At 38.9% G+C, this 27728-nt stretch overlaps 1 protein-coding gene and 1 long non-coding RNA gene across 33 annotated transcripts in view; one reads left to right on the forward strand and one right to left on the reverse strand.

Moving 5' to 3' along the window:
* Positions 1-27728, forward strand: part of LRRC4C (leucine rich repeat containing 4C) — a 1222625-nt gene that overhangs the window by 1191103 nt on the left and 3794 nt on the right. For 29 of the 30 annotated variants that reach the window (XM_085011418.1, XM_021085261.2, XM_085011406.1 and 26 more), the window contains one exon: positions 6930-6981. The exons of the other annotated variant lie outside the window; for it this stretch is intronic. The gene's annotated coding sequence lies outside the window, so the exon portion shown is untranslated. The remainder of the gene's footprint in view (positions 1-6929; positions 6982-27728) is intronic. 30 annotated transcript variants of the gene reach the window in all.
* Positions 1-27728, reverse strand: part of LOC110259679 (uncharacterized) — a 51858-nt gene that overhangs the window by 6796 nt on the left and 17334 nt on the right. Inside the window, exons 4-5 of one of the 3 annotated variants that reach the window (XR_014837055.1) lie at positions 26747-27034; positions 4862-5003 (exon numbers count right to left, since the gene is read on the reverse strand). This is a non-coding gene — a long non-coding RNA (uncharacterized LOC110259679). Of the gene's footprint in view, positions 1-4861; positions 5004-15800; positions 16679-26746; positions 27035-27728 lie in introns of those variants that run through there. The other 2 variants (XR_002342046.2, XR_002342047.2) reach the window with 2 other exon arrangements.

Raw genomic sequence — 27728 nt, forward strand, 5'->3', positions numbered from 1 at the left:
ACCAAGGAGTATCTGGAGCCCCAGAGCTGGAAGAGACAAGGAAAAATTCTCCCCTGAAGACTTCAGAGAGGTCTGTGGATGTCTGTTTCAGATGTCTGGCCTGCATTGCTGGGAGAGAATCAAGTTCTGTTGTCTTAAGCCATCAAGTTTATGATAACTGTTATGGAAACCAAAGGAAACTAATATATTCCATGTACATCCCCCATTCTTCTGCTTTCCCACTTTATTCCTACTAGACTAGCCTGTATTTCCCCTTATTATTTTTTTTAATTTATTTTTCACTTTTTAGGGTCACACCTGTGGCATATGAAAGTTCCCAGACTAGGGATCGAATTAGAGCTACAGCTGTGGGCGTATGCCACAGCCACAGAAGCACGGGATCCAAGCCATGTCTGCAACCTACACTACTACACCACAACTCATGGCAATGTTGGATCCTTAACCCCCTGAGCAAGACCAGGGATCGAACCCACATCCTCATGGATACTAGTTGGGTTTTTAACCTGCTGAGCCACAATGGGAACTCCCTCCCTTATTATTCTTTAAGTAAAACACACTTCTTGTCTTGTCTGTCTGGCCTGCTGTAACACAATACCACCGAAGATATCTTACAAGAAATAGAGCTTAGGTGTTCTTGCGATGGCTCAGTGGGTTAAAAATCTGACACAGTATCCATGAAGATGTGGGTTCAATCCCTGGCCTTGTTTAGTGGGTTAAGGAGCATTGCTGTGGTAGGTCACATATGCAGCTTGAGTCTTGTATTGCTGTGGTGTGGTGTAGGCCAGCAGTTGCAGGTCCGATTCAGCCCCTATCCCAGGAACTTCTATATGCTGCAGGTGTGGCCCTAAAAAGAAAAAAAAAAAAAAATAGAACTTATTTTTCATACTTCCAGAGGCTTGATGTCGAATTTCAGGATGCTAGCATATTCAGGGGCGAGGGCCCCCTTCCATGTTTCAGTCTCCTCATTTTATCTTCACATTGAGGGAGGGCCTAGGGGTCCCTCTGGATCCTATTTTATGAGGGTGCTAATCCTATTCACGAGGGCTAATTACCTCTCAAAGACCCCACTTCCGAATACCATCACATTGGACACTAGGATTTACCCAGTGAATTTGAGGAGGGGGTGGGGGACACAAACGTTAAACTATAGCACTTCCTTAAACTTAGAGCCTTTATAGTAGCTATTCTCTGCTTGGAATATTTTTCCCCTACATCTTTTTAGGTCTAAGTTCTTTCTTATCATTCCTGAAATTTAATGTCCCTTTTTCAAAGGAGTCTTCCCAGACCAAATCAATGTAATGTTTCTCATCAGTCATTCCCTGACTCATCGCTCTTATATTTTCACTTCAGTACTTATCTCTGCCTGATCTTTTCTGGTTTACTCATTATCTGCATAAACCCTAAAAAGCTAGCTCTATGAAGTGAGAGTTTGTTACTCTCTGACTCGCTACAGAATCCTAGGTGGCTAGAATCATCCCTGGTATTTAGTAAGCATTCAGTTAACGTTGAATGAGATGCATATCAGAAAGGCTATCAATGCTGGAGGCGATTAAGGTGATGATTTTGGATATCTAGAAATTTAAGGAAAAGGCCTGGCCCTTAGTCACTGAGGGCCTAGGTTATTGGATGTTATAATAACAAAGTCTTAGCATCATCAAAGGGGACAAGAACCCCATAAGAGGTTGAAAGTAAATATGGAGGCAGGTTTTGGGTTCAGTTCGTAAGATGTCCCAAAGCAATTAGAGTATAGAATATAAGTTATTGGAACATAAGATCAGAACTAAAGCTGAAACAATGGTTTCCTGAGGCCAAGTATGAGAACTAGGCTGAAAAAAATGGCCAGGATTTGTTCTGCCTCTCAGTGGAAGTCCATTGTTCACCATTAAATGAACAACAAAAGAAGCCTAACAACACTGGAGCTGAGTCAGGTATGGGCCAGATGAGGTAAAACCTACAACTTCCAACTGCTTTGGCAAAGATAAGACTTGGCTTTCTGATACACTCTTACAATAATTTTCTAGTAAATCAGCTCTAGGAAACTAGGTCCTTTCCAACAAGGCCAGCTTCAAATTAGGTTTAAATTTCCTTGAATATAGGTTTAAATTTGAATGCACTATTTAAAATGATCTGTTATGACATCAATGGTGTTACAGTGCTGTAATGAAGAAGAAACCTTAGCCAATGGGGGCCTGTGAATTACCCACATCATCTAGCCATAAGGACTAGGCAGGGAGGATGTCCATGATGAAGCCATTTTTGTCTTCTGTACCTTTTCCACCTTACCAGCAATTAAAACACTTCATGAGGGCATCCTAGTCCAATTTAGAATTTAAGGAATGCATATCATCTAGGCATAATGAATGTCATATGAAAAAAATAAAAGCTAAACCAGGAAGACTATCTGTTAGACAAACAGGGGGTCTTGGAAGTCACTCTGTTAGAACTATCATCTTCATGAATTTTCCACAGGCTGTAGAATGCTCAAGAACAGTGTCCTTGCAGGGGTGGGGTAGGGTGTCTTTGTAACTTTCCCGTAACATTAGCTTCATATCAGCAGCCAAAGATCTGTGAAAATCTTCTTTTAAGGCTTACAGTTATTGTTCTCAAAGATAGGGTCTGTTAGGCATCTTCTCCCGGGGTGTAGCTTGTGTCATAGAAGTTATTTCAGCATTTTTCATCCTCTCTGACTTTCCTACAAATTCTCCATTGTTCTTGTTAGTTGCATATTTTGAAAATGAAAACCAGTTGGATTTAGGAATAGACCTTCTGTATGTTTGTGTCTATGGGTGTAAATGTGAAATAAATGTATAGAATGCATGGTGGCTGATATTTTGTGTCATTTATCTTCACTTGTGAGGGGAAATAAGTCGTACATAACTGTGCCAGTCCCGGTCCATTCTTCATCATTACACTCATGAAGATAAATGCCACATTTACACAGGCCACAGCTATCCCGTGTCCTTTCCCACTGGAAATCTAGATTAGTTAGAGCAGGAGGTCAACCAGCTACTGTCATTGGAAAATCAAAGACACTTGGTATGTACTATCTCCTACACCCACACATCTTGATCTGCAATGCTACACCAAGGAAACCACTTGTAGTTAGAGAGGTATTTAAGAGCATATAGATTTGCGTGCATGTCTGTCCTTCAGATGCTTCATCTTAATTTGTAAAAATTACTTCCTGTGTATGCCGAGCATGGTGTTTTGCAGTGGCAATGTCCTAAGTAAAAGGAAATGGTTTTGGTTTTCCCAAGGTGATAGATGGTATAATGAAGAGAATACTGTAGAAAAAAAATGATGCACACATGGTTAATTCTCTCAGTGGGGAAGTCAGATGACAGAGGAGGGAGTCAGAATAGAACTATTGAGAAATCATACTGTTTGAACAGCTATATTAAGAGAACGTGGGATGGATAACTTAGCTTTCCATAACGTACCAATGGCTGTACCATTAGATTTCTGGATATGGCAAAGCAAGTGTGTGACTTTTCAGCTTTGTGCCTGGGGACCCTGATAACAGGTAATCAATAGACATGTCCTCTTTATAACTCAGTACTGACTGTGCTTGTTCTGGCTTTATTTTTAATTAACTTTCCACAAATTGAATGTTTGAAGTTAGAAGACTGTCCGTTGACATCAAAGTATTGGCTCTTCCAGCACCCCCTTGGTTAGTATATTAAAGTGTATATGAAAAGAAGTAAACTGAAAAAATTTCCATAAATTCCAGAAATTTGATTGGAAAACTCAGCATTTCCAAAATCACTGTCCCCCTTTGGTAACGATTCGTTCAAACCATATTAAATTGTGGATGTCCACAGTTTTTGAATTAGGAAATGACAATTTTATAAGGTTTTTTTCCTAATCATACTGATTGACTATGTGATGCAAATCCAGGGTATGCTTTCACAGTTTGTTCTTTCCGTGTATAACCAATTAAGCTAATTTTTTTCTGCTTACTCAAGAAATATCTATTGAATGTATGCTACATGTCAGTAACTGGGATGTGCATGCATGTAAAATGGTATCCAGTGCCTGTCCCAGTAGAGCATATAGTCTCATGATGCAGAAAGACGCATAAGCACATGGTGGATGACTAACACAATAGTTGATAATTGTTCAATAAATGTTCTTTTCATTCTTCCCATGTGGAAGTAATAGTGAAATGCGTTAAAAGAACACCCACACACAAAAACAATTTCCTACAAATTTAGAGAACCTTGAGAAGGACTCACAGCCTAAGTACTCCCTTCCCTCTCATAACATGTTCATGTTAAAACATCATATATTGGGAAGAATGCTAGCCTAGGGCTCCAACAATTTGCTTTCTGTATCAATAGTTGTTATATGTTAGCACATTTAACTTGATAACGTTATTTAACTTCTTTATACTTTAACATCTCATCTAAAAAATGAAAAAAAGTATAATCTCTTCTGCATATCTCCCGTAATTTTGAAGGTCTGATAGGATAATGTACCTGAGAAGATGTTCTAATCTGTGATGTATAATAGCAACAAACAGTACCATTCTCATCACCATCTTTTCTTCTCATGGATCTTGTTTTCATGTTGATATGTAAAAAGTCAAGTGGTTTATCATTTTGATTTATATTTTCTATATCCAGGTATGATCAGACATTTGGAGACCAATTCCACATTCAGCACCAGATAATCATTTCATAAGAGCGGGCAGATTGTTTAGCCACTCCCCAAGTATTTCATGTTCAGTACCACCTAATAATCGGTTAACTCTATTATTATCACCCTCATTTTAAAGTGGAGGAGATTGAAGTCTCAAAAGATTACAGTCTTGCTCAAGTCACAGAATTACTACAGCCAATGACAGAGTTCATCCACTTACCTTCTGTAGACTATCACATGCTTTGATCTCGAATTCATCATCGTCTCTCTCTTTGTCCTCTTCTTCCTCCTTGATAATCCCCATTTTCTTCAGAAAAGCAGTCCGAGAGGCATTCAACTTTCCTTGGTTTCAGTTTTCTTATCTATAAAATAGGGCTACTATGGGGCCCTGTCCATAAACAAATCATACAAACCCCATATCCTCATATGGTTTGTTAGAGGAGACAGAAAATATACACACACACAGATACCTACATATGTACATGTACAAATTTCCCAGTTGTGAAAAGTGCTACGAAGAGAAATAAAGAACAAGAGAATAAAGAGAGATAGGAAAGGGGGCAGTTATATTTTAGGCAGCATCTCCAAGGAAGGGAAGCCTCTCTGAGCAGGTGACCTGGAGAAAGTGAAGAAGCAAAGTATACAGATTTGAAAGGTAGATGAAAGGTGGTACCATTGTTATGAGTGTGCATAGCTACAGGTCTGTTTGGATGAAGAACCTTTCAGGCAATTAGGAACAGCAAGTGCAAATTTCCTGAGAAAGAAGTGTCCTTGGTACATCTGAAGAACAGCAAGGAACCCGTGTATCCAGGTGGGGTGAGGAAGGGAGACAGTTGTAGCTGGTTAGGATCAGAGAGAGAGGGATGCAGAACAAAATTCTAAATAGTCTCCTAGGTGACTGGAAGTTTTTTTTTTTGGTTTTTTTTTTTTTTTGGTTTTTTTTTTTTGGTCTTTTTAGGGCTGTACCTAGGGCATTTGGAATTTCCCAGGCTAGGGGTCAAATCATAGCTGCAGCTGCTGTCCTGCATCACAGCCACAGCAACACAGGATCCAAGCCATGTCTGCATCCTACACCACAGCTCACGGCAATGCTGAATCCTTAACCCATTGAGTGAAGCCAGGGATTGAAGCGGCATCCTTATGGATACTTGTTGGGTTTATTACCACTGAGCCACAAGAAACTCCTCGGAAAGAAATTTTAACTATATTGTTTTACTTATGTATTACTTATACTATTCATTAGCACTGTATTATTTTGAAGTTTGAGAAGCCCTTTTTCCTTGCTCTATCTGTTCCAAATAAAACTATCTAACACAGTAAAACACCCAGCTTTGAAGTTTACACCATCAGACTATACCACCTGCTAACACCTCCTCGTTGGAGTCAACCACAGCCCCACACATCACTCCTCCTCATTCCTTGAAGATTTTAACACCTGCCTCCCTCGTCTTCTCTCCAAACCTCCTCCTGATAGAATTCTTGGTGATTTCAATATCCATGTCGGTCTCTTGATCTTGATCGCAAATTTCATGGACTTTTTCCATCTGCACTTGCTGGGGGTGGGGGTCCTCTTTTTAGAGTTTGCACCAATGGTACATCTAAGCTTGGGTTGGAAAGATCTGTATTTGTTGGAGTCATTTAGTTTACTTAATTATGCTTTGCAAAAGCCAGCTCTGTCTCTTTGTCCTTGCTTGCTCCAAGTACTGAGTGGCCCCTTAATCTCAGATTCCAATTTTCAATCTGCCACGGCCACAGGAGTGTTGGGAGGGAAGTCAGCGGAAGATGAGGGGTGGGTAGGAGGAAGAGAGGTTAGTATCTCTCCTATTTGGGGATGTGGAAAAAAAAAAGCCCAACTGGTGTTTGCAGCAGATGCCTATGTCAAACTCAACATTCTGTTTGATTTTAATAATTCAGAGTGTTTGCTTAACTATTTCCTATCCATTTTCAAAATACATGGTCTCACTTGATCTTAAGAGGTAGTTTTGCACAGGGTAGTGGATCAGAGAGAAAATGTGACTTGCTTAAGGTCATGCATCTAAGAAGTCAGAGCCAAGTGTAGATAACAGATCTTCTGACTCTAAATGTATTTTTTTATTGGCATTAAACAATGCATTGTTCAAAATGGCCAGTGGTTAAAATAGCTGCCTTGGCTCTCCGCCCAGGTGAATGTTAAAATATAGTGGCAATTTAATAAATATTGTCACCTGTGTTGTCTGTGGTGTTGGTGGTAGAAGATCGAGAAATGTGCTGAGTTGTTCTAATGGATGCTTTTTTTTTTTCTTTTTTAGATTGGCAAACGCGTTGCCTGTTTACAGCATAGAGACCACAATGGAGAGCTAGGTGGGTGATGATTCATGCTAAATCTTTGCCACAATATGCTGAATGCTACAGCAGCAGCTAATGTGAAGTGGCTCATTATACACTGTCAAATCCAATAACAGCCAAAGACTGGCTTCGCTACAGCATGAACAACTTGTGGGAAGCCCAGCTACTGCAAATCACTAGTGAATTGCAAAAAAAAAAAAAAAAAAAAAAAAAAAAAAAAAAAAGCTGCAATAGAGTAGAAATGACAGAGTCCCTGAGTCATAGTTGCAAATTCCTTGTACGTTTCTCTCTGCTGATTTAAAAAAACATGGCATCCATAGGACCTATGTGTCATAGTCCCTGCTTGGCACCAGAGATGACTCTCCTTGGGATTCCCTTCACCTTTGAGTGCCTCTCTCTTCAGTCATATTTTATAGACTAAAGATTATCTCAGGGCTGTGGAGGCTCATAGACAGAGCTGGAAATGTGATGCTCTTATGGGACTATTACCAAAACTTCCTCTTCACCCTGACCTCCACCAGCCAATGCTGCCATCTCCATAAACACCTGCACCCTTGACTGTGGCATAGCATCCGCGGAAGGTATTTCTACCTAAAGGGAGAGAGGACCTGGAGGCAGCAGGCAAGAGTACTGCCTCTTTGCTCTATGACCTAGGATCCTGTGTCTTTTCATTTCCATTAAACTGTAATCTCCTAGAAGGCAGGATCCTGGATTTATTGATCTATTTAGTCTAGGGCCTAGGAGTCATAGTTGGCCCTCTATAAATATTTCTCAAAAGAATGAATGTCTTGCCTTCTAAAAAGTCCATATTTAAGCTGGGGACTGGGGTTTAATCTTCTCACCTCTCCTTTCCCTAGCACATTGCCTGACACATAGTAGGTGGAAATTGTGTGTTTGTTTAGTGAAAGAACAAAGATGTGAATGAGGCCATCAATCAGACGATTCCCTGAAGCCAAATTAAAGTCTCAGCCAATCTTTTCCAACCATCAGAGACAGAAAAGTCATCCTTTGCCAGACCACCAGGAATAATGCCCTCAGAGTAGCTGTTTATTTTGGAAGGCAGAAACTAATCTGAAGCTATTTACTTTATTTTTATATTCAAATGCCTATAAAACAGAAAAACACCAGAGACCTATTCATTGCTCACACATGATCTATGGGGTAATAATGTACTTGCTCTTCCAGCTGTGGTGCCCTTTGGTGCTATCTCGGGTTTAATTGAAAATATGCTGTGACCTTGGTTTTGTTCCCTGGGCATGGGGGAGGGGATAATTGGCTTGAGACCGCTGAAGAATACCGATTTACGAACTCATTCGGCTAATTTGGGGTTCACCTGCAGGAAATTACCAGTGAAATCCTGGAAAGAAGAGGATGCATTTTATTTGCATGCCACTCACATGACGCTAATGACTTTTTTAAAATTAACTTTTTATTCGGCCGTACCTATTTGTTGAATTCTAAATGCTGTGTGCGTGATAATATTGTCCCTTATAGTCTCATGTTTCATCATAACTAAACAAACAGCTTATGAATTGCAGTCCAAAAAAATGCCTGTGTTCCACTCTTAACTTAAGGGGTTTCCATAGAAACCGTGGGCAGCAAGTTTAACTGACATTTATTGGACTTGAGACTCTATGTAGCATTGATAGGCTCTGTTTTTCTCTCTGGCTCTCTGTATGTTTCTTTCTCTTCCTTTAATCTTCACAACCATCCCTCCCCCTCAGTCTCCAGGTCCTCCTTTTCCTCCCCCCTCCCTTCTCTTATTAGCATTGAGGAAGTAATTTGGACTCAGTTAGATTTAACAAATGCAATAATACTAAAATGAGCTCTGATACTTAAGTATAATTGTGTTATTAGCTGGAAATGTTTTTCTTCAAAAACAAAAGAATTGAAAGTGAAGTTTACTGAAGTGGCACATGTTGGTGAAAAGGAACCCTTAGCTGCTTGTTGAAAGTTTGCAGTTGACAGAGTTCCCATCCTGGCACAGGGGAAACGAATCTGACTAGTAATCATGAGGTTGCAGGTTCGATCCCTGGCCTCCCTCAGTGGGTTAAGGATCCGGCGTTGCCGTGAGCTGTGGTGTAGGTCGCAGACGTGGCTCAGATCTGGTGTTGCTGTGGCTCTGGCATAGGCCGGCAGCTACAGCTCCAATTAGACTCCTAGCCTGGAAACCTCCATATGTTGCAGGTGCGGCTCTAAAGAGACAAAAAAAAAACAAAAACAAAAACAAAAAATGAAAGTTTGCAGTTGACATAGCACAGTCCAGAAACGGCTTTTCTTTGACTCGGTTACCCAGACTGATGTTTCTCCTCCGTCCTCGTTTTCACTCTTCTAAATGGAACATATCTTCATTGTGCTGATCATATTCCAAGAGGAATTTAGAAAGAAGAAAACACACTATAGATTGTGTATTTACTATGTGCCAGATAATTTACTAGATAGTTTCATTTAGATTGTCTTAAAGCCACAAAATTTACTGGCAGGCAGTGTTCTGGAAGGAAAATGGATCTGTAGCTGGTGGTTGAAGTGCAGCTTCCCTTCCAGACTGGCTGTAAGCCATGGATATAGTGCTTAAATGCTCTTGGTTTCTCAAAGCCAAATGAATATGAGCACTTTTACGAAGCAGAGTTTAATTAAAATTAGACATGATGATGCAGTCAGTACACCATCACAGTGGTGCTGTTCTCTGTCCCTTTATAAATACTCAAAGTGAGTTGCCTAAAGAGTGACTTCTTGTGGTTTCCAAAGCCACAGAGCTTGTAGAAAGTGTTTGTACAGAGTAGTTGTTAGAAGGGGTAGACTTTACAGACCAGAGGTCAGTTACTAACTGTGTGATTTGGGATAAGTGACAAGCCAACAGAGTATCTGCTTCATGCAGTTGTTCTGAGGATTAAATAAAATCATGCGTGTAAAGCACTTAGGGCATCCGATACATAGAAAGCTGTGTGACGGGTTTTTGCTCTATCTTCCTCCCTCCCCCACTCACCTCCCCGACCTCGCTGATTTCTGTGTAGTACCGACTCGAAGTAAAAAATGATCCATCTCCTAAGTCTAATACTTCTAGTTTTAAATTATCTCACAACTCATAAACTATCTCAATTTATCCTGATAATCACAAGAAAGGAGAGACAGATCATATCACACCCATTTTATAGAGAAAGGAGATTCAGAGTCATTATTGGTGAGATCTCCATATAGTGAATGAGGAAATGGGAGTTTTTACCTAGTTCCCTAGGGTTCGTTTTATAATTAAAACTCTCAAAGCCTATGATTCTTAATTGGAGTCCCGATATTCATGAGTTTTAAAGCTTAAACCCAGAAGATTCTAACTCACTATTCTAATAAATGGTGAGAGGAAGAACGTTTTAGCAGGGAACGAGAGAAGGAAGGAAGGGAGAGTAATTGCAAAGTCTGTCTCTTACAGACCTTTTTTGAGTCATTCTCCCAGAATCCAAAAGGACATGCAAAAATACACTCCTCCATCCCAGGAACAAATGAGGCATTGGTTTTGTACAGCAATATGCTTTAATGTTGTTGATTAGAAAAAAATGGGGGTTGGGGGGGAGATGCAAAGCCAGGTATCTGGCAGAGATATGGGTAGATACCTAGTGAGTTCAGAAGAAGGTACACAGCTAAGACGGAGTGGGATGGGACACAGTTGCTGGAGAAAGTGATTATGGCTACTCCCCTTGCCCCCGACCTGTCCACATGTACATGTCTATTAAAGACTAAACGGAACATCTCTTTAATATATCATCATTGTATGGCTTCAGGGAGCTCAAACTAGGAGATAAAATGTTCGCTCTACTGTTTCTCTGTGTCTTGATGCTTGCCGTATTATTAGAACATTCACCCTGTGTTGTCTTTGAAAGAATCCCTTTAAGCCCCTTTCCCAATTTTGTATTGTTTTAGTTAAAACGAAGTAAAATAATCCTTGAAATCACTTAGCTAGACACAGAAATAGTAGTACTCAGAGTGGTGAATGCACCAAGACAGTAATGGCCCTACAGAAAACCCCTCTTTGGTGAACTCCTTTTTCTGCTCAGAATTCCTCATACATGTTATGTGACACATGGCACTGTTGCCAGACTAGTGAAACTTAATCTCTTTCTTATTTCTTAGATGAAACCGAATTATAAATAGAAATTTTAAGTTTTCCTTCATGTCCTTATAGGTCATCCTGGTAACTTTGGGGTTGGGGAAAGTGGGTTAGAAAAGGAGTATCTCTGAGTTCCCTTCATGGCTCAGCAGTTAAGGAACTTGACTAGGATCCATGAGAATTCAGGTTCGATCCCTGGCCTTACTCAGTGGGTTAAGGATCTGGCATTGCCATGAGTTGTGGTGTAGGTCGCAGATGTGGCTGGATCCTGTGTTGCTCTGGCTGTGACGTAGGCCGGCAGCTGTAGCTCCAATTCTACCTCTTGCCTGGGAACCTCCATGTGCTGCAAGTGCGGCCCTAAAAAGCAAAAAGAAAAAAAAAAGGGAATGTCTCTACATGCTCTAGTATCTAGTGCAGGGTCAACACATTTTTTTCTACAGAAGGTAAGTATTTTGGCTTTGTGAGCCATAGAATCTGTCATAACTACACAATTTTGCACTTTCATGTGAGAGCAACCATAGAAAATACAGACACAAATGAGTGTGGCAGTGTTTCAGTAAAATTTTATGGACACAAACAAATGGGCCACATTTTGCCTGTGGGCAGTAGTTTGTCAACTACTACTCTTAGAATTTTGCCTACATCTCCATCCACCTTCTGTTTCTGCTCACATGGCAGCTACAGCTTAAAAGATAAGACTGGGAAGCGTGGGAGTGACAGTCACATTGTCATTACCCTCATTTTGTGGATCTTACTCCTTGTCATACTTATTTTTGAATAAATTTTATCTTTCCAGCATTCCTTTGGCATAGGAAGAACGTGCATTCTATCATCACTTTACAGAAAGGTGTATGTAGAACATGGCTTGTATTAGGTATCACCCCACATCTGTAAGATCCGTGCTGGAATATGACCATCAGCCTTGTGCTTTTATCAATTGGATGATTCTTTTTAAAATGCATCCTTTAGGAAATAAAAAAGATGGTGGGGAAAACATCTAAGAAGTAATTTCTATTACCTAAGCCAAGCAAAAAAAAATAGTTAACTAATGGTTTAAACAGGGACATGCACAAGCTTCTGTACATTTGTATCCCATTAAGTTACTGTAAGGGATCCAGTTCTTACTGCTTTTCATGTATATTCTTGAGGTTCCCCCCACCCATGGTATATTTTTGGAAATGATGCATTGTAGGCAAATGAATACAGGAGAACACAGGGAGTTATGGCTTTGCACAGTACTGTATTAACTGAAGCTTATGCATATTGGAACTGAGTCCTCACTTTTCGAGGTTCCATGGTAACTGGGAGCAAATCTGTTATAAAAGAACTGTGGGGGAAAAAAAAAAAAAAAGAGGGCTTGGTTTTGATATTCATGTTCTATGGTTAACATGAACTGCCTTAAGTAAATAAATAAGAATCCAATTTCCAAATGTCTGCATTGGCCATATACTTCCCTCTTTGGTGGTCATTAGGGGGAAACAAAGAAATCGCTGATTTTAGCCATTTCCATTATCTAACATGTCATCACCAAGGTTTCCTCATTATGCAATGTTAACAGTGTTGAGGTTACTTGAAACCAGTTCCAGTTCCAATTAGGAGGCCATCCTTGTTATCTGCATTCTGATTAAATGACGTTGCCTGGAAATCACAGAGAGTCTACTCTGTTTCCTCCCCTTGTTCAGATCTCATAAACACAGACTCAATTAAAGAGTTTCCTTATCAGGTTTTTATGGGTCATTTTAGTGAATTTATTAAGCTCTTAAGTCATGCTGAAAACTGGAAGGCAATGGCCCTGGGATCTTCAGTAGGAGCCAGGATAGATTCACAGGACTTGCTCCGATGTTTTAGGTGGTCTGAAATCTACAGAAGTGAAAGCAGCCAATGATGGGTCAGGAATCAGGGGAGCGAGTGAAGGGTAAGGGAGTTGGGAGTTCCCTGTTGGCCTAGCAGTTAAGGATATGGCATTGCCACCACTGTGGCTTGGGTTTGATCTCTGACCTGGGGACTTCTATGTGCTGTGGGTGCAGCCAAAAATAAAATAAGATAAAATAGGTAAAAAAGAAAAATCAAGTCCCTATAACCCATCCCCCAATATTTCCTTTGTCTATTTTTCAGTCTGGTGTTATTTTACTTATGCTACCTTATCCCATTGGTTTTCAGTGTATATCCTAGTAGAAATCAGTTTGTGTCTCTTTTTGCCCTATGCTCACATTCTTCCACACATTTCCCACCCACCACATGCCTGTTTTCCAACAAAGTCTTCTCTCTCTTCTCTCCGCTAGTATGTGTTTTCTATTAATATTCCTCAACCACACTGTGCATTCTTTTCTAGCATTTTCTGCTGTATTATAGTTCCTTGTTTACTCTCTTAAGAATCCCCCTACACTGTGAGATTCTTGATGGGGCATACTTGGCCCTAACTGTCAAGACCTGAGGACTCTGCTTGACACTCAGTAAGTACTCAGCAAATATTACTGAAGGAATAAATGCCTATGTTTTTCTCTCTCTTGGAATACCAGACTGTCTGCTTATCCAAATGTACATATCCTACTAAATCTCTTGTCCACCTAGGCTTCACGGACTGCTTAGGCCCCATTGGTTCCCTCTGAACACCAACCTTCTTTTTTCTAATGGTTGATTTACAATGTTCTGCCAATTCCTGCTGTACAGCAATATATATATGTGTATATATATATATATATATGTAATTTTTTTCACATTATCCTCCGTCCTGTTCCATCACAAATGATTGGATATTGTTCCCTGTGCTATGTAGCAGGATCCCAATGCCCATCCACTCCAAATGCAATAGTTTTCATCTACTAATCCCAGACTCCCAATCCATCCCACTCCCTCTCCCTTTTACTACTCAGCCATAAGAAAGGACAAAATAATGCCATTTGCAGCAACATAGATGGAACTAGAGACTCTCATAGTGAGTGAAATAAGTCAGAAAGAGAAAGACAGACACCATATGATATCACTTATATGTGGAGTCTAAAATATGTCAGACTGTCAAATATGTTAAATGATCTATCTATAAAACAGAAACAGATCATGGACATGGAGGCCAGCCTCCTTGTAATTATCACACAATCACATACACACTTGGGATAACACACTGGCATTGGTTCATGACTGTTGTTTGTGTTAGGGATGTCTTAGCATAGTGTTCCAGCATAGTGTTTCCAATGATAGTCAGTGGAAGGAGTTTCCTCATAGATAAAGTTCACACAGTGCTGGTAAACATCCTTAGAATCTTTCTTTCTTTTTCTTTTTTTTTTTTTTTTTTTGGGCCACACCTGCAGCACATGGAAGTTCCTAGGCTAGGGGGTCAAATTGGAGCTGCAATTTCCAGCCTATGCCACAGTCACAGCAACTCAGGATCCAACCAACATCTGTGACCTATGCTGCAACTTGTGGCAACACTGGATCCTTAACCCAATGTTCGAGGCCAGGGATCAAACCCACATCCTCATGGATACTAGTTGGATTCTTAACACACTGAGCCACAACAGGAACTCCTAGAATTAAATGTTTTTATAGCAGAAATGACTTTAAAGAGTTTCTTTTTCAACATCTTACTATGAAATGAATCCTAGACATCTTTATATAGAATATGTTACATATATATATATATATATATATATAATATGTGTGTATTTGATTACAATCTAAGAAATCAAGGTTTTGTGTACTCTTTAATAATAAATGGAGAAGAAAATACTTGGGAAAATATTTGAAGGTGATTTAAAAATCTGAATAGCTTTGGATATGTGGTACTTATTCTCTTCAGATTCCTTGCATGACAATTTAACTGCATTACTCATCATCAAAATCCAAACACCTTTTGGGCATTATTGTTGATTGGTTTGTTTTCAACCTATAAAGGCAATGATGACCTTGGCACAAGGTATTTCCTAAGGGTTAATGAGCAGTTGGGGGTGAATGACTATTAACTCTTCCCAGCTAGTCATCAGTCCCAAGGAAGCATGGGAAGCAAGATCATCAACTGTATTAGCAACTTTCTGAAATCAAATCCTTTACCTAGTTTGCCAAGGACTATGTTTAAAATGGACTTGTTAGATTTTCAAAAGTTTGAGTTCCTTGCCCTCTAATTAACCTGGACAGAAAATATATGACAACGTTAATGTTGCTATACAAACGTGTAAAAAGATAAAACATAAGCCTCTGTAGACCAACTGGAGAATGCCATGAGGAGAAAAATAATTTTTCATACTTTGATTAAATGTAATTGGAAATGTTCACCTTATGTTATTTGCTTTCCTTTTATTCCATTTTTCAAGTTGACAGTCTAAATAGACTCATCCTGTGGTGCATCCTGAGAGGCTAAAATAGGTGTTCAGTTTTTGCAATTTAACTTCATTCAACATTAGATTTTTGTCTTATGGGGGATTCTTATTATTAGGCTTTGGTTTTATTTGTTTCAACGGAATGTTATTTTTTTCTCATTCCTGTTAAACTGTTGACCTTCACTAATAATAATGAGCCTGGTGTTTTCTCCTTTGGCATCAGTCATAATTACCCAAAATATTCTAAGAGCTAGATAAACATTAATAATTCAGTTATACCATCTCAGTGCATTTCCCTTTGAGGAATAAATTATGACAACATGAAGGAAAGTTCTAGAACAGAGAAATTCCCATTTCATCATGCAGCATTCTGATCCTTATGTTGACACAAATTCCTTAAAGAAATGACATAGAGTGACAAATTTTCACCTGAGTACCAATGTTTAATGTGTGTGACATGGACCATTATCACCAAGGAAGACTTCATTCCAAAACTTTTCCTAACGGACATTTATCTTGATGAATTTACTCAAGACCTAAGTCTAGTTCTTAGTTTTTTACTCTCCAAAGTTTGATTCTGGTAGCTTGTCATGAGAAAATTGTTGTCACTCTTACTAAACACATAAGAAATATAGAATGGAGAACAGAATGCCAATTTGCTAAATTATAGCTAGAACTGTAACAGACCCTCCAAATACTTAAGTCTGTCACATCTTTTCATGTAAAACTTAAACTTTTTTGGAATCATAAATCTTTTTGAGAATGTGACGATAAAAATCAATGAATAATCTTCCTATGAAAATATACCATCACATTGACACAAAAATTTGCACATAATTTCAAGAGATGTACAAATGGTGTGAAATCCATTCATGGATGTCTTAAGAACCCATGGATTAAGCTATGCATATTCATGGCATAGCAAATTATAATTAAATAAGGTGGCTGATGAGAAATCAGACTAAGAAAATGTGATTACATGATTCAAATTGCTTTAGCATGAAATTATAATAGTCTGATGTATCAATCATTCTCTAAAATTTGATTTCAGCTGTCATCAGGATTAGACAAATAATAACAATAAAAACAACAAACATTTATACAGTATTGACTATATACCAGGCATTTTTCTAAATCCTTTGTATATTAGCTCATGTATCTTCGCAGTAATGGAGTCCATAAATCATAGTATCCAGGAGGTCTCTTGTGGTGCAGTGGATTAGAATCCTGGTTGTCACTGCAGTTGCTCAGGTTGCTGTTGTGCTGCAGTTTTAGTCCCTGGCCTGGGAACTTACACATACTGTGGGAGTAGCCAAAAAAAAAAAAAAAAAGTCAGAGCATCCAACCTATAGGCAGTTTTACAGATAAATATTGCACACAGTTGAATCTCTGATTTTTAAAAAGTCTCTATATTCCATTGGTGTTCACTTAATTGTGTAAATAGTTGGTAATCTACACTGACCAACCTTTCCTTGAGCCTATTAATTCTTCCTTCCTTCCTTTTTGTTTCTCCCTCATTATTTCATTTCTCTCTCATACACACACATTTAATACACAGATATTTAGTATACACTGTGTACCAGTTACTTGAATGTGGTATTTAGGATGGAGTTTATTGCTAGCAAGGATAGGTTTTTACCCTAATCTATTGTTTTCAGTCACTCATTTACATGCTGGTTTTTGGTAATCTACTTCCTCACAATCTCCATTTATTTGTAAGTGTTATTGGAGTGCATGGGAGGGCAGAGAGTTATTATTGAGCCCTTTCTTTACCATTTATACTAAGTGGTGTACCTTTTTTTTTTTTTTTTTGAATTACCTATGGGTCTCATCAATAGACCTTGATAAAATTAGCTAATCAACCTGGCTCCTAACTGTGAATTGAAATGTGGACTACAGTCAGTAATGCAGTTCAGCAAATATTTACTGAGTGCCTAGGCATCGTCTGGTTCCTGTTTTTAAGAAGCATATGATTCAGTAGATCAAATGCATTCCCAAACGTTTATATTCAAACACAGATTCGATAAATGCTCTTGTCTTGGCATTACAGGTCCTTAGGGGAAGGGTAGATCGATAGTGGCCAGTAAAACCCAGGAAGATCTAGTAGAAATGGTCATTGTAAAATTGTCTCTGATGTTGGGTACCATTTTGAGAGAAAAATCGTGGGAGAAAGAGGAGCAAGGCTTAGAGAAGGAAAAGTAGGGAGTATATTTTTAGAATCTGAAACAGACTGCAGCCTAGACTGTTCTATGGAGAACAGTGGGAGATAAGACTAGGAAAGCAGTATGGCTGAGCTTTGTGGAGAGTCTTACATGTCACACTAAGGCAGCAGTTTTGAAGAGGGCAAATTTGCCCTCAAGGGGACCTTTGGCAATATATGAAGACATATAGGTTGTCACAAGTGGGGGTGCTGCTGGCATCTAGTGGGTAGAGGATGTAAGAGTTTAGGCTTTATTCTGTAAGCACTGGGGACCTATTGCTAGGTTATGTTCTTTAGGTCCCTGTGTGTTGTTACACTAAGTGTGCAAAGTGTTACTTTGCACATCTCCCTTGGGAATAATGTATAAAGAAAAGATTGATTTTGGAGGTAAGGAATAGCAGGTATCAATCATTTGCTGGACCCTGAATCTGAGAAAAAAGGAAAAAAAAAGAAATGGAAAGAAGTGAAGTTTTCATGCTTTGAGAGGGCTCCAGACTTCAAAATAAGAGTGCAAAACAGAATGCAGGCACTGTGACAGAAAGGCTCATTTTTGATTATTGGAACAGTCTGATTTCATTTCCTGAAGACTGAAATATCAAGCAATGTATGGAGCTTGAGGTTTGAACCTTTTCTCCTTGGCTGTTCATTTTACTAAACCAACACAGTGAGCAACTATCATAAAAATGCAAACAGATCCCCAAATGCCTCAAATCCCGCCCTTTAATTTGAGAAGCAAGTAGTCATCTATATTTCATTTCTTCATAAATAATCAACCTCAAAAAGTGAATATGATCAAAAGGATTCATAAATAGCCAAAAGCTTTATACCAGGTATACTTATCGCTCCTACATCAAGGGAGGCTAAACAAGTATGGAAAACAAATTAATTTTATTTTTAGCCTTGCTGAATCTTTGGCTATACTTCTACACCTGCTTTCCTAAGAAGTAGATTTGATTCTTTGTTGCTAAGACAAAATTGGAGCTGCCACTGCCTATCCCAATCCCTTACCTAATCCATCTTGTTCTTTTGAATTGTGACAGAAGAATTAAGAGATCTTTTTCACCCAATGATTTTCTAAGTAATGGTTCAAATGTGTTCTAGAAGTGGGAATGTGATGATCAAGAGTCTCTTCCAGTTTAAAGATTTGAAGAGGATTTGACTTTCTGCCAGTAAGAATTCTTGTTCTCTGCTCTAAGGGGTCTGACCTAATGGAGTCACCAGAAATCTGAGTCAAACGTCCCTATTCTGAAGTACCACGTGAAGTGGCACGTGAAGCAAATCATAGAAGCAACTTAATGCATCATTGACTTGGAATTTTTAAGGCAATCATGTTATTTTAGGCACACACAGCAGAGGGCATTATCTGGCCAAACTTAAAACAGGGCTGCTATTGACAATAAAAGACAAAGAGAAAGAAAGAAATAGGGAAGACTTTCCCTTAAAAAAAAAAAAAAAGAAAAAAAAAAGCAAGGAGACAATGGAACAACTTTTATATTGCTTTGTTCTCTCTAGCTTTTCTTTGTAGGGAGACTTCTATGAAAATAACTAAAACCTAGACATGGATCATTCCAGAAATTAATGAAATTTCTACTATGTGAGTTGGACTCTATTAGATGCTAAGGCTCAATTAGCAAATGTAACAGTTAGTAGATGTGACATTCTTCAGGTCCTCAGTGAGTTTATAGCCTTATCTGTCTACGAACGTTTGAACACACGTTCTTTCCTGTCTTTAGCAAATGTTTGATGAGTATTTTTCTGGGAGAATATCACTAGGGCAGATAAATACATCTCCATGGAACTTAGCATTCCACCCAGAGGAGCAGGCAGTAAGAAAATAAATGTTGAAGGGTAGAAGAGAAGTGTCGAATTAGAAGTACTGTGATGAAAATTAAAAATGGTAACCTGATGACGATGGAGGGTCTTATTTCGTCTGGGTAATCAAGAAAGAATTTTCTGAGAAGGTAAAACTTAAAAAGAGTCTTGAGTGACAAGGAACATCAACCATGAAAAATCAAAGCACATGTGTTACAGGCAGAGGGAACCTTAGTGCAAAGGTCCTGAGGGAGGAGAAGGCTTGGCGCATTTGAGTCATGAGGGAAATTCAGTATGGTTGAAGAGAGAAGGGAAATGAAGAGAAGTTGACAGAAAAGAGAGGTTAGGTAAGCATCAGAGAATCATGTATGTACTGGAGGCCAAAACTGTTTACGTTTTCCTCTAAAAGGGTAGGAAGTTAATAGGAGCATTTTCAACTGAAGAATGACCCAAATATTTTGTTAAACTTTGTTCTAAATGCTGTATGAAGAGTTGATTGTGGTAAGGCATTTGCAAAAGGAGAGAGACTGGGAAGAGGGTATTTCAGTGTTTCAAGTTAGAAATAAAGATGATTTGGTCTAGAAAAGGACAACGAGGAAAAATAGATCCAGTTATATTTTACAAGTAAAGTCAGATGAATAGGTTGTGCTGAGTGTAAATAATAAGAAATCAAGGAAGATCTTTATATTATTTTTCCTTGAGCAATTGGACGTGTGGGCATGGCATTTATGAAGGTGCAGGGGCAGGTTCAGAAATTTTCTTTCAGTATGTGTTATGCTATTCAATTCATGTAACCCCCTCCAAATCTGTTAATGTTATCATCCCTCCCACTTAGTAAGGTGCAGTTTAGAGAAGGCCAGTTTAGCAAAGATTGGTTAGTAATATGCAGCCAACCCTCTAACCTACCTCATTTCACTCTAAATCTGGTTTTTGTTCTGCTATGTTTTGCTAATATAGATTGGGTGTCTCTATGCTTCAGCATTGTTTCAAGTTGGAAAGTACAGTATGTCATCAAGGAACCAAAACTGAATGCATGTTGAGTAGTCCTTTGTGCATAATTTACAGTGTGGACATGAGCATCATGAGCATCATTAAAGATCAAAGAAGCATCTTCCCTTACTTGTGCATCAGCGTTTCCAAAGCGATACCCTGCTTCCTCTCTGTGTAACCTGGTATTTTTTTTTTTAATGTGACCATATACGGAAGCTAATTTTGCCAACATTGGTATTTCATGCTCTTCAGGATTTCAACTAAGGCTGATTAATTTGAAGTTATACACATCTCGGCAGTCAGATAATCAGATTGAAGATCAGTTCCATTTAATTCTAAAGTAATGCTAGGAATGCCAATTATTGAAGTCATCTGACTTTTCCATCAACCACTCCTCTCTCTGTTTTCTTTTACGCACAAGGGCAGGGCCCTCCTAAAATAATATTCTCACCAATGCCCTTTCGTGCTTAAGATCCTAGAATTTCTTCCTAAGTTTCTTTACTGAAGAAAAACTCTTCTACCAGGCATGCAGTGGACCTCAGTTGGGCCAACTTAATTATCTAAATTCTGTAATATAAGCCTTTTTTTCTTTTATTTCATGCTCCTACCCCTCTGCTTTTACAAGTCATCTCTTACCTCCTCCCCCAGCACCTTGCCTCAATACAAGTTTATATCCCCTTAAAGAGCTAAATAAAACCCCAAACCCTCTTCTTAAAACTTTCCCTGATTATCTGTGATTTCTGACAATGCTTTATGGCATGTAAATATTGAAAACATTGTATTATATTAGTATCTAGATACATATATGTGCACTTTTTATTCTTTATAGGTGTCTATGTGTTTGTATTACAGCTCTGATAAGATTGTAAAGTTCACTTTAACTCTCTTACACCCCTTATTATACTCTCCAGAATATAACAACATGTTGGCCACATTGTTCCTTCTGTTTTTTCTCACTTTTCTTTTTTTGATACATATTTCTCTCTGCTCACTTCTTTTTCTTCTCTAATGATATTGCTATCTTGTCATCTCTAAACACTAGCCATATATATTCTTTTATTATTAGTTAGATAACTCTTCTAGAAAAGTGAAAATGCAGACCTGAGTTGTTTTTTTTTTTTTTTCCTTAAACCTCAATTTTGAAAAATTCCATCATTTTCAAGAAGCATTGCAAGGTCAGTGTATATAGCCAAAGAGCCTCCTGTTGACTTGACAGGTTGAATCCCTGGGTTATAGCCATTTAAACATGGTATCATTTCCATTACATTTGCCTTGAGGGTCAGCCCTGGGCATATTTACAAAAAATTTCTTTCTCTGAAAATCTGTAGAAAAACATTCCTGCACAAAGGGTGGAAAGCTGAACAGATTTGCAACACTGGCTTTCAAATGGGAAAAAAATGAATTATATTAGGAAATATTTGTGAAATAAATTTGATTTGGAGGGGTGAGCTCCCTCTGATAATGGTATTATTTAATTTGCTATTTTTTTCCTTTCCTGTGCATTCTAACAGTCTTTAAAATTTAAAGAGCCATCCAGAGAAATGACTTCAATAGAGTCTTCTTACCGAGGTGGCGACGGGCCTCTCCTCCTTTCTCATAAGCAAATCATGTTACCTCAGCTTACTTTGTTCTCTTGGGTAGGTCTCAGATTTATAAAGGTATAAGAAATAGAACTTTTCTGTCTTAATTGTCTTGTACTTGTTATTGGTTTTGGGAAGTAGAAGATAGGGAGAGAGAAAGAGGAGAATGAATATGAAATGATCAGGATAGGTGTGGCTGTAAGTAACCAGAAAAACAATGAACTATTTATACTGTAAGGAAATGCATATTGTACATAATAATCAAACACAGAAAATAATTATGGGATTCATTGATCTAGCTGCTTATCACAGTATCAAGAATGCAAATTGTTCCCCTCTTTCCATTTTTCCTTCCTTAGCACCTCAACTTTGTCCTCAGGCTGCCTCCTCTCTTGGCCACAAGATGGCTGCAGCAACTCTTGGTATCTAATACTCACAACAATACCCAGAAACACAGGGAAGAATTACTCCCATCCTTGTGTCTTTCCTCATATTAGTGGGAGGAAAAAAACTTCCCCAAGCCCCCTCAGCTGACCTCTCCTCGCCTCTCACTGGCCAAATTGTGTCACATGTCCAGACCTGACCAGTTTCTGGCAATGGGCATGGTACAGCCAATGTTTCTTTGGAGAGAAACTCAGAAAAGTAGAATCCAAAAGTTAGCCCACCATCTGTTTTGATGCCCTGTGAACTAAGAATGGGAATTTTTAAGTAGTTGAAAACAAATTTTAAGATTATTTTGAGACGCACGAAAATTCAAATTGATGCCCATAAGTAGTGTATCTGGAACACATCAAGCACACTCATTTACCTTTTGTCTATGGCTACTTGCAAGCTACAGAGAGTAGAGGAGTTACAGCAGGAGACCATAGGCCTATGAAGCCTAAGCTATTTACTATCTGGTCCTGTACAGAAGAAGTGTTCTTGGTTCTAGCTTAAGCCGGATTCTGTTAACCCACCAAGACTAGGTCAGCCTCTGGAAGTTCCCATTGTGGCTCAGTGGTAAAGAGCCTGACTAGTATCCATAAGGATGCAGTTTTGATTCCTGGCCTTGCTCAGTGGATTAAGAATCCAGCATTGCCCTGAGCTGTGGTATAGTTTGCAGATGTGGCTCAGATCCTGTGATGCTATGGCTGTGACACAGACCAGTAGCTGCTGCTCTGAGTCAACCCCTAGCCTGGGAACTTCTATATGGGTGGGTACGGCCCTAAAAAAAAAAAACAAAAAACAAAAAACAAAAACAAAAAACAAAAACAAAAACAAAACCTCCCAAAGCAGATAATATAGTTTTGTGGGGTTTTTTGGGTTTTTTGTTTTGTTTTGTTTTGTTTAGGATGGGGATGAATCTTCCTGAATACAATTTGGTAGAGAAAGAGTAATGGAATAGGATGTTGGGTAGGCAATAAATGTGGAGAGAAGAGGGGAGGGAGGGAGACAGATGAGAGAGGTTGAGATTCAAACCTTTTTTTTTTTTTTGTCTTATGTCGGGCATGGAGGTTCCCAGGCTAGGGGTCTAATCAGAGATGTTGCCTACGCCAGAGCCACAGCAACACAGGACCCGAGCCACATCTGCGACCTACACCATAGCTCACAGCAACACCGGATCTTTAACCCACTGAACGAGGCCAGGGATGGAACCCGAAACCTCATGGTTCCTAGTCATATTTGTTTCTGGTGCACCACAATGGGAACTCCAAGATTCAAACCTATTTTAAGTGAATAACCCATCTTTAGTCTTACAAAAAAAAAATCCATTCCAAAAATGTCACTAACACAAATTGTTGAGAAGACAGAGCTGAGTTCCTTACTAAGGGGAAGCGCTACCCCACAAAAGTTGGGGAGTGTCTGTGAGTAGAGTGGTGAAGATTAACATTCAATTATAAGAATTGAATGTTTGATTTTTAGGAGGTATTTCAACTGGAAATTCAATTAGGATCAGGTAAGACTTAGGACTCAGTAATCAGGATTGGAGGAAACAGCAAGGGAAGGCAGAAGATTCAAAGAATCTTACAGCATAGACATCTGTTAATGCTTTCCATGGAAGAGTTGATCAATATTTGGGCAAGTTACTGCAAAGACAGTGAAACTGTTTGCTTTGGCCGGAGAGTTCCATGAGAGGATAGAGAAGTTAATAGAGACCCTGGAGAACAAGGTCAAGTTGATGTTGGTGGTAAGGTACCATCTGGAGGGCTCAGTGTCCATTCTGAGTGTGGGGTTAATGGCTGTGATAATGTTTTCATTATTTAGAAAGGTTTGTTGAAAATACATAGGCATGGGAGTGTGTGGTCTGTTGAGATGGGAGGGGTGATTGTGGTTAACTGAATTGATCCTTCTCCAACCTCACTTCCAAACTAGTTCCAATGTCTAGACAATCGTCTATGCTGACATAGCAATGATACTGTGCTAAATAAAGCTCTCCCATTAGTTACTCTCCCTCCTGCTGTTGCTTCTGTGTCTCTCGGTGCGCTGAAGCATGGGTGAGAAAAGAAGAAAGGTCTCTTGGCAAAGTCAGGACATCCTCTGGGATGAGAAAAGAAGAAAGGTCTCTTGGCAAAGTCAGGATATCCTCTAGGATGAAGCTAAAAGTATTATAGTTTAATTCAAAACCCACACCGATCCATTTGTAAATAAATGCTGTGAGATGACATCGTAATGGATAGTGGGTACCTTTAAACTGATTTCCTTTAGATATGATAAAAACATCTTCTGAAAAGATATGTTGAAACATGGCTTTTGATGTAAAATAACATAATTTAGATTTGAAAATAGAAAACTTTTTGTTGATAGCGGTTTATTTGATTCAGGACATGTACTAAGCATTATTTGCTGCAGGTTATAAATTAGCTTTGAACCAGCTATAATTCATAAATTGTTACTTATGACTGATATATGGGAATTCTCATTAATTACAATGGCAAAAAGACCTTGAAGTAAGCAAGAAGTAGAAAATAAAAACAACTCAGGGATTGAAAAAGGGAGACACGTATAATCTAACATTAAGAGCAACATATCATATTTGTACGTGTTCTACTGATAGTATGTTTCTGACCATTCCAATTAATCCTCACCACAACTTTGAATAAGAGGCATCAGGTGTTATTCCTATCTTACAGAAGAGGAAGTTGCTCTCATCAGTTTATTTTTAATATGTATTCAATATTTATCATACATTACTATTATGAGCCTGTATATATACAGGGTCAATGCCAACTACAATATATATATGGTGTCATATATATATACATATATATATATATATCAGTGCTAACAAAACCATCTGAGTAGACAACAATGTTGTTTCCCTTCTATAGAGGAGGAAAGGGAATTATAGAGAGAAGTAACTTTCCCAATTGTAGGGTCATAGACGTTCACACAGATGTATAAGTTTAGGAAGTTTTCACTCTGGACCACCTTCTCTCTTGACCACTGGATGTGGCTGCCTTTCGTATTTCATATTTTAAAGGGAAAAAGTTAGCAAATGTCAGAGTAAGGGATTATCTTTTTCACTTTTGTGCTATTTCCAGTCAACCAGTTATTTTGACCTGTGTTGCCAGAGATCCTAGGATTCTAGAAAGAGTCATGGGTTGGGAGGTGGGAAGAGAGGGAGAAGCAGCATACTAGGACCTCAATCCTAAAAACATCAAGCAGTTCACATATTTATGTACTATTCTTTTTTCTTTTCTTTTCCTTTTTTTCACCCGTCATTAAGTTCCCAATTATCTTTAGAAGTGTGAGTTGGGGAAAGGGGAGAATATGAAAGAAAAGGCCAAATCACATGAATGGAAACTTTTCACTGGTCATGATTACTGGCAATTTAAATAGCAATTCTATTTAAAATGGAAATCTACAGGAGTTTTTTCAGGTCATGTTTAAATTTACAATGAAAGATAACTCCTGATCTAACTCAGGGTGAGAAGCCTGCCAAGAACACCATTGTGGCGTGAATAATTTCAGTGAGGTCTAGGACATAGGGGCTGTCCTGGTATTTAGCCTTGGGATGATAAGGTCAGAGGGGTGGGAGCCCAAGTGTAAAAGTCCCATAAGAACCTGAAGTGGTTGATGTACATGCTTCAGATTGGTTGATTTGAATATGAAAGGCCTGCTTGTGGGCCAGTCCTTTGCTATCTCTAGGAACTGGCTAGCCCTTGGAGGGAGGGACGGTCTCTAGGATCAGCAAAGCTTTGATATTAAAACATCATAAAATTTAGAAAATCAAAAGGTATGAGTAATACATTGGTACACAACTTTCTGCATAGGAAAACTACTGGAATTAGTTATGAACTATTTTGCACATTTTCAATGGTCATTTTATTTAGTGCCTACAGCATGCATGTAGTGTGTTGTCTGTAGGCTCAAAGGAGACCGTGAGACACAGCCTCTGTCCTCAGGGAGTTTACAGGTTAGTGTAGGAAACAGACCCAGGGATAAACGTTCATAGTACTGGATGGTGTGAAAAGTCAACCCAGAGCTGCAAGAGCTTTGAGGAAGGAAGCAGATTGGTTTCCCTTGGAGGCTGGAAGAAAGAGTAGCAACTCAGAACCTACCAGTCAAGTTTTCTTGCTGCTGGAGGGAAGGACACCCACACAGACTCTGAAGCCAGAAAGCATCTATGACTTTAAACCTCACCTTCTTGAGACTCAGGTCCCTTTCTGCAGTTCCTTGAATGTGGGTATGTGTTTAAGGGTTTCTAATGACAGGTGCCTTTACTGAGTAAAGCATCTTGGGAAAGAGCCTCTTCTATGTCTTGTGTACTCTGAGAAAACGTAGTTATTTACAAATGTTTACTTACATTGAGAACCTCACCACTCGTGGAAGGGTTATATCCCAAGTAGGAGACAGCCCTTTCCTCCTCAAGACCTTGGATGGTGGGCATGGTAGTGATGGTCAAGAAAGCCCACATCTCCTTGGCATTGAATTCTCCCAAAGGCTCACTTAGAGTAACTGGAAGAGCCTCCTAATTTTTCTCCTTGCTGCTGGTTTCTTCCAAAGCTCTTCTGTCTCCCATATTAGTCTAACATTATCATTCATAATAACAAAGCTGATGATAGCATTTCTTTCTATAAGCAGAACGTGTCCCCTGCAGGATAAAACAGGGACTCTTAAGTGTGATATCACTGACTCTTCAGTCTGGAGCAGATCTCACCCCAGCTTCTTTCCCAATCTCCTCCCCCACCTTCAATCCTCTTGGAAACTTTTTATGGTTCCTTGTTTGTACTAACATCCTTCATGTGTCCTTGTCTTGGCTCAGGCTGGGCCCTCTGCTCTTCTTACCTTTATCAACTTCTACAAAATCAAATGACCCTCCTCTTTGAAAATCCTCTGATTTTCCAGCACAGATTGAGTGGCTTTCACTTCATTGCCCTTGTGCCAATGTTGCTTGTCTCATAGCAATGGACTTTTATTATTAAGCTTCATCTGTTTGCCTATCTGTCTCATCTTTTGAATTATAATTTCCTCAAGGATAAGAATTATATTTTCATATTTGTATGCCCAGTACTTAGCAAAATGTCTGGTTAAGGGAAATAAGAATAGTAGAAGTAATACTAACACTACTACTACTACCATCCAACATTACTGAGTTCTTTCAATATGTAAGGCGTCATTCTAAGCTCCTTTATGAATATTAACATGTTTTATTTTCACAGCAATACCAGGGTTATGTAATATTATCATTCTCATCTTGCAAATGAGGTTGAGCCATAGAGAGGATACTTGTCCAAGGTGACACATAATAAATACTAAAATAAATTACTTCCTCAGTGCCTTTTTGA

This window comes from Sus scrofa, chromosome 2 (assembly GCF_054392235.1).
Source record: "Sus scrofa isolate SSC_HxYL_T2T_F1_AM1 chromosome 2, Sscrofa_HxYL_maternal_Yorkshire_Landrace_v2.0, whole genome shotgun sequence".
NCBI lineage: Eukaryota > Metazoa > Chordata > Mammalia > Artiodactyla > Suidae > Sus > Sus scrofa.